The 7,563-nt window shown below is 42.7% G+C and overlaps 1 pseudogene; it reads right to left on the minus strand.

Moving 5' to 3' along the window:
* Positions 1-4,419: 4,419 nt before the first annotated feature.
* On the minus strand, positions 4,420-7,297 carry LOC139831635 (uncharacterized; annotated as a pseudogene).
* Between the last annotated feature and the right edge of the window lie 266 nt (positions 7,298-7,563).

Below are 7,563 nucleotides of genomic sequence, written 5' to 3' on the forward strand. Positions count from 1 at the left end.
CGCCGGCATACTCCTCCACGGTGTAGCCTTGATCGTGTTGGCTGTCCACCCACCTGATCCGCTCCCCCGCCGCCCTCGTCACCGACGGATCTGCTTCACCGCCGACCTCGCCACCGACGGATCTGCTTCACCGCCGACCTCGCCACCGACGGATCTGCTTCACCGCCGACCTCGCCACCGACTACCTCGGCGCAGTGGCTGTATCAACTTCACCGAATCCCTTGCCAGCCAACCAGATCTGCTTCACTAACACCCGCTTCTACTGAAACAGGGTCGATTCATCGTCTCCCGCGTTCGCCGCCGCTGGAATGCAAGTTGCCGCCCCCGTCCACCCCGCCGCAGCTTGGTTAGTACGCTGGCCCGTTAGATCGCGGTGTTTCTTTAGCCATGTTTTGTGTAGTTATTTGCAGATCTCATATGCCGTTAACTTTCTTGATGTGTTGCTTCGCATGAAGTTTGTTTAAATATTGTACAAGATAAAAGCATTTTCCGGTCGCTCCCATCCTGTTCATTCTATCGACACTGTGTGCATCCACATATTTATAGCCTTATACCCATTCATTTGCTGCCTCTTTGTTTTGTACCGCATGCTATTGTCGCACTTTTTATAGTCATGCTATGGGCATTTCCAATCTGCTTGTTCTTATACCACGTCATTAGCTCACCGCTAGCTGCTAGCTGTTTTCTCGTGTCTGCTATTCTCACACTGCTTTTATAATCATGCTATGTGCATTTCCAATCTGCTTGCTCTTATACCTCGTCTTTAGCTTATATAGTTATTGCTGCGTGCATGTCTGGTCTTTGTATTATCGTAGACTGACTTGTCAATGTTATTTTTCCTAGGGATTGATCATGCGAACCACTTATTAGAACATCCAACATTAACAGCGGGGACGCTAGGGAAGGTTGGAATCTGAGTTCTTGGTTGGTAATTTTGGCAGTTTACTTCCGTTATTATCTATAACCTATATGCATTGTTCCTTATGCAAGAGATTAACACTTGGAACCCTGCCATAGCAATGCCATTCATGCTTTACTATGTTTCTGCCTATTTGATATGCTTGTCTTGGAGAAACTGCGAAGGTGATTTGAACCTGACATTTGGTCATTCTTAATGCCAGTTTACTTTATGTGGAAAACCTTGGCATTACCCTACTCTAAATCTGAATGTCTGAAATTCGTATCTCATGCAAAGCAACATCTAGTTGGTTTTAATCTGATATCTGGTAAATATTGGCTTATTCATTTGGCAGCTCAAGTTTTTTGTTATTTGAAACCAGCTGACTTGGTCTTAAATGTGATATCTAAACATAGATTAAGGACAATGGAGCAGGAGGATTAGCATTTCACTTGATGGCTGAACCTAAAATGACAGGCATGTTGACCACGACTAGTGCACGCAAGAGAAGGACCTGCAGCGAGCCAGTATGTGCTTAGTACATGCATCTTATCTTATCTTGTGCTTATTTCTGCTACATGCTGTTATCTGATCTCTACATTGCGTAATACATGTTTGAATAGTTAATTGTTGTAACTATGTTTGCAATGTTACCAGAATGCAGTTTTAATGAAGCAGTCATCATTAGAAGATAGTCGCCAAAAAAGGATCTGTAGCGACCCTGTGCAACATTATGATGTAAGTTTGTGCTTAGTACAAGTTCCATACATTGTCTTATTTATGCAACTTGTTATTATCTTATATCTACATTGCATAATAAATGTTTGCATAGTTCATCGTTTAACTCTTTTTGCATTATTATCGTAATGCGATTGTGATGAAGCAATCTTCATTAGAAGTGAGGCCCACAAAAAGTTCTGATATTTCTTCTGATGCATCTTCTCATAGCCGTCAACCTAGACCATTGCTTTCATCAAACAGTAAATATCTCAAGGCTGTACTTTATAAAAGACATGGTATTGCTGCTTTAAGATCTGTAGCTGATATGTTGACAAAGAGTACACAAGATTCAATCAAGGCGATTGCCAAATGTCAACGTGTTATTGATGATGCTAATAGAAGTCCTCAATGATTCTATGTAATTTTTTTTTTGGGCACATTAATTGCCTTGTAATTTTCCTACCTGTTTTATTTGTGTATGTAATTGTGTGTATCATTGATATCAGATTTTAGGCTCATGAAATGTAATGCAAGTTGACTAGTCAAACAAGTAGGGCACTACAACAGATTGGGCCGGCCCACTTACAGTAGTGTGGGACCCACTTTCATTTTGGGCCAGCCCACTTCTTTAGTAGGCCGGCCCGGTTACACGATAGTGGGACCCACTATCTTGTTGGGCCAGCCTATTTGCTATATGGTGGTCCCACATGGTAAATGGGCCGGCCCTTTAACAGGAAGGTGGGACCCACCTGTGTTTTTGGCCCGGCCCACTATCTTGTTGGGCCGGCCCACTTGCTATATGGTGGACCCCACATACTAAATGGGCCGGCCTTTTAACTGGAAAGTGGGACCCACCTGTGTTTTTGGCCCGGCCCACTATCTTGTTGGGCCGGCCCACTTGCTATATGGTGGACCCCACATACTAAATGGGCCGGCCTTTTAACAGGAAGGTGGGACCCACCTGTGCTTTTGGCCCGGCCCACTATCTTGTTGGGCCGGCCCACTTGCTATATGGTGGACCCCACATACTAAATGGGCCGGCCTTTTTACTGGAAAGTGGGACCCACCTGTGTTTTTGGCCCGGCCCACTATCTTGTTGGGCCGGCCCACTTGCTATATGGTGGACCCCACATACTAAATGGGCCGACCCTTTAACTGGAAAGTGGGACCCACCTGTGTTTTTGGCCCGGCCCACTTGCTATATGGTGGACCCCACACACTAAATGGGCCGGCCCTTTAACAGGAAAGTGGGACCCACCTGTGTTTTGGCCCGGCCCACTTGCTTCTTGGGCCGGCCCAGTTGCTGTAAGGTGGACCCCACATGTTAAATGGGCCGGCCCATTTAAGTTTTGACCAGTCAACCTTAGAGGTTAGGCCCGGCCCACGTAACTAATGGACCAGCCCAGCTATATAGTTGACCGGTCAAACTATGTCAGCTGGCCCGGCCCGCTTAAGACGTGGCAGGCCTCGTGTGGGCCTACCATCTACCACGGGGTTTCAGCCGGTTAACGCCGTTAACTGCCAGTTAACGGCGTCTGCCACGTGTCAGTTTGCATGACGTCAGCAGTCAACGGGCTCCCGGAAACACTTGGGCAACGGTCCGATTTTCCGTGGCGGAAGGGCGCCCAAGCGCGACGGACCGAAAAAATCGTCGTAGGACTTTGCCTGACGCAGTTTCCACAACAGAACCCATATCGTCGGGTTAGGCCCATAGGCGACGAAAAATACCCCTTAGCGGACGATTTTGAGACGTTGTCTATCAGAACTTTTCTTGTAGTGAGGAACATGCATGTTGCACTCATTCATCACTAGGATCCAAGATCTTGCATTAAATAGTCAAAAATACACATGAACACAACTGAACTAAATTAACCACCGAATCTAGTTGGATCTGACAATACAAAAGGACGGGCTAAATTTGCGTTGTACACACAAGAAAAAGTCCCCAAAATTTCAGAGAAGAGAAATACCTCAGGCATGGATAATAAAACAACAAACTGAAGTAGACTTGCCCATGGCTTGTGAAAAAGCAAAGAGTTATAACTACTGCTACTCATCGACCTATTTTAGAATTCTCAAAGTATCTACAGAACACATAATTATAGGTGGTTATACTCACCCAAAATTCATCCACAATTTTGGACGCAGCTGTTACTACTCCTGCACTAGGGGACCACTTGTAGTCCTCCCAAGACAAAACCGGTTTCCGCTCACCAGCTGGACCGATTGGCTCTGGATACATCTGGCGTACTAATGCACCTTGCACCGTTGATGGCTCACGAGCAGTGTATGGGTGCTTTTCCCATAGTTTGTTATGAATACAGATCAAACAACATTGGCATATGAGTATTGCTCACATAGAACTAAACCATTTGAAATAGTTAACACTAACATGCCATGAGGAACTATAAGAGGTCGATCAATTTCCTCCAGTCTGTCACCAGCTTGTGTCTGCCTTCTAGGTGCTCTTGCCCTTTTAGTTATCCCAGTTGCTTGAGATGATTTGTTGTTCCCCACAGATGCACTAGAAGATGATCTGTTTGACCTAGTTGTTGAGGGGGGCCTATGGCTCAGGCGGAAAGTCCTGCTAGGATGAGACAAAATGCATTCTATTAGTTATATATAAAATGACAAGTAAACCATTACCAAAGGCATGCAAGTAAAATGAAACATAACAAATAATAGCAACTAAATTTAAAATTATCAATAAACAAAATATAATATTCAACAGTATAACTTTATATATCATATGTATTCATAATAAGAAACAAAATGACACTAAAGCGCATAAGTTATAATTCTCAGTAATCGTCATCGTCATATTCGGAGTCATGCTCTATAGTGTCATCCTCATCGTCAGCCCCATCTGTCTTTTCTTGTCCTTCCGCTTCTTCCTCCTCATCACTACTTTCTTCTAGTTCCTCTTCTGCTAATTCTTCATCCTTATCATCATTGTTTTGATTTTCTATTATTTCAATTTCAGCTGGATCAAGCACATCATCTGACTAATTTCTAGATACAGTGAATTCATCAACAAAGTTGTCAATATCTACAGAAAAGCTACCCTGATGACCATCTTCTTGGAAAAACTGATCTGCACTGGATGGGTCGCTCTCATCAAGGTTATTCAAGCTTCTACTTGGCTGTATCTTGTAAACAACCTGCCAATCACGAAGATCTCTCTTGCGGGATGCATAATTCAAGTAATAAGCTTGTGTAGCTTGGTGAGCCATGGCAAACGGCTCAAAATTTTTAAGCCTTGAAGATGAGTTTATCTCCACCAACCCCAATTTTGCATCTGACCTCATGCCCTTGGTGGGGTCAAACCAACGACATTTGAATAATACCATGTCAATTTTTTTGCCAGCTGTGAAGGATAGTTTGATAATATCCTCGATGACACCATAGTAGTCAAGTTGTTCGCCATCTGAGGTGAAGGAAGACAAACAAACCCCTGTGTTTACCGTTTTCAACTTTCTACAGTTTTTCTCATATAGCTCTGATCTGAAGCGAAAGCCATTCACGTCATAGGAATTATAGGAATAGACTCTAGAGCTGCATCCATTAGCTAAATTCCACAAGTCTTCATCAGAATCTGGATCACTTTTACACTACATAAAAGGGAAAAAAACTCTGGTTACTAAGAATAGTAGTAACAGAATGTAAAACATATAAGGCTAGTTAAAATATGCTTACAGTAATCTTGAACCACTCCACAAGTTCTGCTGTCATCAATTTGTCAAGGCCTGCTGCTGTCAAATTGGGGTGCTCCAAATATTTTTCCTCGGTAAATGCTCTGTAGATGGCATGTGATTAGAAACTTTATTCACACAATAGTACACGATGGAAAATTATTTATCACTTACTCTTTAAATCTATCAACAGCGGAGCAGTTGGTCAAAATGTACAACCTTGCTGCATTCAACTCTTGCTGCGTGAGATCAACAGCAGTACCCCTTCCACGAAGGTTTCCTTCGTACTGAAACACATCTAAGGTACACCCATCATTCTGCACCCGTGTCCCTCCAATATTGTAACGAGGATTCTTCTTCCATATAGTGCGAACATGGTCACTGAAGTACATAGACACACAATTTGTGATCTCTTGTACAATGCAAGCTTCCACAATTGAGCCCTCCACTCTTGCCTTGTTACGCACTTTTAAACGCAGATGGTGCATTGCCCTGTAAAAAATTATTAGAAATTTGAGCAATGCATGACACAAATAAAATAAAGTAGTACAATATACAAATTAATGTTAGACAGTTTAGCATACCTCTCAAAAACATACATCCAACGATATGCCACAGGCCCCCCAACCCTTGCCTCATATGGGAGATGCACCATCAAGTGTTGCATTACATTGAAAAAGCCCGGTGGGAACATCTTCTCAAGCTTGCATAACAAAACAGGAATCTCCTTCTCAAGTTCACGCATCCGTTCTGGCTCAATTTCTTTGGCACACAACTGTCGGTAGAAATAACTTAACTCAGCTATGTCCTTCCATTCCTTATCTGGTATGAAGCCTCGTAGTGCAACTGCTATAAGGCGCTCAATGATGATGTGGTGATCATGGCTTTTCAAACCTATGAATCTATTCTAGGCCAAGTTGACAGCGTTGCTCAAATTAGCAGCATACCCATCAGAAAACTTCACTTCTTTAAACCACTTAAGGATGATCACTAAATCATCCTTCCCAACACAAAAATTCGCTTTGGGTTTTTTCCATACACCCCTTAGATCCTTGGTTAGGTGTAGCTTTGATCGATCACAATATTTAGCAATATCAAGGCGTGCTTTGATATTATCCTTTGTTTTATCTCGAATATCAAGGCACGTGCTCAATAATGCTTCAGAAACATTTTTCTCATTATGCATTACGTCAATGTTATGTCGAAGCAACAACTTCCTAAAGTACTCTAGCTGCCACAAACCACTTACACCAATCCAATTGTGCTCCTTCCCGAATCCTTCAAATGTACTCTTACCAGTTTTATCAGGGACAAGACTTTGGAGTTCTTTATACACATCTTCTCCAGACATGCGCTTTGGTGGAGGATTTAGAACTATTTTTTTCTTACGAAAACATTTCACACTCCTACGAAAAGCATGGTTACGTGGAAGGAATCTCCTATGGCAATCAAACCAGCATGGTTTTCTGCCATTCGCCAATGAAAATGTGTCTATGTCAGATCCACAAATAGGACATGCAAGTTTTCCATGTGTGCTCCAACATGCAACTAATCCATAAGCTGGAAAGTCATGAATAGTCCACAGTAAAGCCGCCTTCAAGATGAAGTTTTGTTTTCGATGACTATCAAAGGTATGCACTCCATTTTTCCATAAATCGTCAAGTTCATCAATTAGAGGCTGCATGAAAACATTTAGTGTCTTTCCTGGATAATCTGGACCAGGAATAACTAGTGCAAGTATCAAGTTACTTTGCTTCATGCACAGTTCAGGTGGAAGATTATAAGGTACGACGAATACTGGCCAACAAGAATATGAAGCTGCTGTCATACCAAAAGGTGTGAAGCCATCAGTCGCTAGACATAGCCTCACATTCCTAACTTCTTTGGCAAAATTCTTGTGTTCTTTATCAAATTCCTTCCAAGCTTCCCCATCAGAAGGGTGAACCATTATTTTCTCGCTATCACGAGGCCTTGCATGATAATCCATGTGCTTGGCGGTGCTTTGTGACATGTACAACCGTTGTAGCCTAGGAGTAATAGGGAGATAGCGCAAGACTTTTCTTGGTATCTTGCTAGAGTTATTTTTTGCGGTTGTTTCCTCATATCGAGGTTCTTTGCATATAGTGCATTTATCCTTATTTTCATTCTCCTTATAATAAATCATACAATTATTGGGGCATGCATGAATCTTGACGTATGGCATTGCTAGACTATGCACAAGCTTCTTGGACCTATGGAAGTTTGTAGGGAGAT

This window comes from Lolium perenne, chromosome 5 (assembly GCF_019359855.2).
Source record: "Lolium perenne isolate Kyuss_39 chromosome 5, Kyuss_2.0, whole genome shotgun sequence".
Lineage (NCBI taxonomy): Eukaryota > Viridiplantae > Streptophyta > Magnoliopsida > Poales > Poaceae > Lolium > Lolium perenne.